The sequence below is a fragment of the Theobroma cacao genome, chromosome 4 (assembly GCF_053813885.1).
Source record: "Theobroma cacao isolate CCN51 chromosome 4, ASM5381388v1, whole genome shotgun sequence".
Lineage (NCBI taxonomy): Eukaryota > Viridiplantae > Streptophyta > Magnoliopsida > Malvales > Malvaceae > Theobroma > Theobroma cacao.
This window is the reverse complement of record NC_142642.1, coordinates 22720690-22724300: the sequence shown is the minus strand read 5'-3', so window position 1 is coordinate 22724300 and position 3611 is coordinate 22720690. Positions and strand designations below refer to the sequence as shown.

Sequence of the window (3611 nt, the reverse complement as noted above, 5' to 3'; positions counted from 1 at the left end):
GTTGTTGAGTTTTGGTTAATCCCGTGAAAACCATTGTTATAGGGTGTGGTTGAGCCTTTGAAAAACCATTCTAGGTTTTGGTTGAGCCTGTGAAAAACTATTGTGAAAGGTTGTGGTTGACCCTTTGAAAAACCACTTTGCGTTTTAGTTGATCTTGGTAAAAACTATTGTGAAAGGTTTTGGCTAAGCCTAGTAAAAACAATTGTAAAGCTTGGTGAAAGCTTATGATTTTCACCATTCATAGTGGATTAGTTTGAAAATCCTTGGTTGAATAATCAAGGTAGTGGATATAGGTCTTGGACCGAACCACTATAAATTCTTGCGCACTGTGTACTCTATTTTTTTATTTTCATTACTTTTCAAATTAGTTCCTCACCTTACCAAGAGCCAAAAAGTGCTATTCACCCCCATTCTAGCACATTTATTTGGGACCAACAAATATAATTTAAAATATTAAACAAAATAAAACATAAAAAATAAATAAATAATTGAAAAGGTGGAGCTCAGATTCTATGGTTGTAATAAGAGGTTTGTCAATTGTCATGTCTAATTTAAGCAAGTCAGAACGAGGAATTACTTTTATAATCATCGCTAACTCCATATCTCCGTTCTTCATTTTTGTAAAATAAAAAACTAAATCAACATATTTTGCTTATTTGACTTTAGCTCAAGTTAAAAACTAACTTAAATAAATTTCAAATTTTTATACTATTATAAATAGAAAAAAAGGAATTTATGTAATTATTTTATATTATTTTATTGTAACATAATATAAGTTATTCATTTAAATTTGACTTCAGGTATGAAATTTTTTCAAATTTTTTTTTATAAAAGGAGAATTCAAACTTAAGTTTTGTAAAAAAGATAAATTAATTTACATATTCTAGAATCAAATAATCAAGTAAGAAAATATTTATATATAATTTGTAACAGTATAAATTTTTTACCCTTAAATATTTGACTTATTAGAGCCTATTTGGCATAGCTTTTTTTTAGCTTAAAAACTATTATGAAGCTTTTATGAAAAGTAATAGCTTTTAAAATTAAGCTAAATCTGTTTGGTAAATTTACTTTTATAAGTTCTTTTTTATAAATAAGTTATTTGACAAAATAATTTATATAAGTTTTAATTTGGATTAAAATTATGATAAAGGGTATTTAATAAATAATTTTCTATTAATCACAAATTCCTTTGTTCATAATGGAAAAAAGATAATTTTATTTTTTTATTTCTAAAAAGTATAAAAAGTATTTTTATATAACATAAAATTTATAATTAATAATAAATCATATAAAAATGAAAACAGATAATGTTAAAATTACTTTTAATAGATGAAGATACTTTTGAAATAAAAAAATTTCTTCTAAAAAGAGGCGTGTTTTTAAAAAAAGAAAAGAGAAAGCTCTTCTTTGGCGCTTTTTCTAAAGCTCTTTTTTTTCAAAATTTTATTCTTTAAAAAAAAGCTGCTTATATTTTTAAGACTTCTCCAAATCTTTGTTTGGCTTGGCTTTTGCTTTTAAGAGGTTGATAAGCTAAAAAAAAACCAGGTCAAACAAGCACTTGATAAGTATATCAATAATCTATTTGAAGATTTGTATATTTCAAATATTTTTTTTTCAATTTGGTCCCTCAACATCTTAATTTTGTTCAATTTAGTCCCTGTATTATATATTTTTGTTCACTTTAGTTCCTATGACGTGGTAGAATTTTTTATGAAAATTTTTTCGATCTACCATGTGGCACTAACATGTCAACTGTAAAGCCCGACCTTATAAAATACTTGTCATGACATACATGTGATGGATAGCATGTTTGCATGCTAGGAGAGTCTCGAAGAATTTACAAAAGTCAGTATTGTAGCTAGAGGTACAACAAAGTTGATTTAAGCCTTGAACTAGATCAAATAGAGATTTTAGGCTGAAATTAAAATTTTTAAAGTCCCTGAATGACTTAGAATGGTGATTTGGGATTCGATGATCAATTTGGAGTCAAATTGAAAATTTCACTATCTAGGGGCAAAATGGTAATTTTGCCACTCGAGGATAAGATGGGAATTTTTTTGAAAGATTTTGATCATATTTGACTTATTGGAGTATGATTCGAGGTTGAGAAGTGAAAATTTGTAATCTTGGTATTTTTCGGAGCATAAGGGTAAAATGGTAATTTTACCACCCTAGGGGCAAAACACTAATTCTCCACCACCAGGACACTTGTCCAGCACATGGATTTTACCCAATATTATCATGAATAATTGAAGGAATTTATATGGTGGAGAGAGAAAGCTTAATAGTTAATAAATAAAAATAGACCAATGAAATGGTGACACATGGCATATTTATAACCATTAAATATTTGGCTTATAGATTAACACAAATCAGCCCATTTTTTGTTCATATGGCCGGCCAAACCAAGAGCAAAGGAAGAACAAAGGGAGAAAAGAAAAACAAGAACCCTAGGCGGAAAAATTCAAAGGAAAATTGGTGGATTTCAAGGAATCAAGCAATCAAAGGTAAAATTTCTTGATTTTGACTTGTGATCTACCTTTCCCATGCATTTCTCCTTATTTTCCATGGTTAGATTTCATGTTTTCATGGTGAATTCATGGCTGGTCAAAATGGGTATGGAGAGAGAACGATGTTAGATTGATTTGATTTTAAGTTATGTTAGTATTTTTAGTTAGTTTAGCATATTTAGAAACAAAACAACAAGAAAAGAATTCATTTTCCCCATCAACCATCAATGGCTGAATTTCGTAGGGAGCATATTGTGGCTGAAATTGATGATATTTCATGATATTTTGGTGATATTTGATCTTTGGTGAGGCTACAAATTAAATGGGAAATTTTGGTGTGAAAATCTAAATTTTTACCTAATGTATAGACATGTGTGATTATTGACCCAAGACTGATAAATTGAATCTCATTCGCAGTCACTGAGGTAATTTAAGTATAATTGGAGTGTAGAAAGTGAAAGAAATTGATTTGGAGTTAAATTGGAGGTTTTAGCCAATTACACCAAGAATAGTGCTAATTAGGTCGAATACCGTATTTAAACGGCTATTCGGACATTTTGCATCACATTTCCGCATTCATATAGATTTATAGAGCCTAAAATAGTTTATGATAAATTGACACAATTGATTGAAATTCGTGTCACGTATAATGTATAGGTGGTGAGCCCTCTAACAAGGATAAAGAGATTGTGCCCGAAGACCGGAAATAAGAGTATATCGAACTTTTAGTACTGTGAGTAACCTTACCATCATTTTAATTATCTAAAGTATGTTTTTAATTTGTTTTGGTGAAATTTTATGAAAATGAGTTAAAGTGGTAAATCTTTGTGTTTTACAAATAAAATGTGGCTACATGAAAAGATTTTATAAATTGTTTTGAAATTGAATAATGATTTTGAAAAATAGAGTAATTGGAGACCACTTGTTATATTGTAAATTTATGATTTGAAATCGAATGGCTTATGACAATATTTACATGAATGGCTGAATAGATATTTGTGTTGAAATATAAGAAATATATATTTAGCCTTGAAAGGCTATGAATTATGATAATTGCCATATCATGTTATTGAATTTTATTGTATGGTGGGTTTAGCT

General features: G+C 28.4%; 1 pseudogene; it reads right to left on the bottom strand.

Annotated features, from left to right (window-relative positions):
* Positions 1-498: 498 nt before the first annotated feature.
* LOC148763173 (small nucleolar RNA snoR8a) lies at positions 499-598 on the bottom strand (annotated as a pseudogene).
* Between the last annotated feature and the right edge of the window lie 3013 nt (positions 599-3611).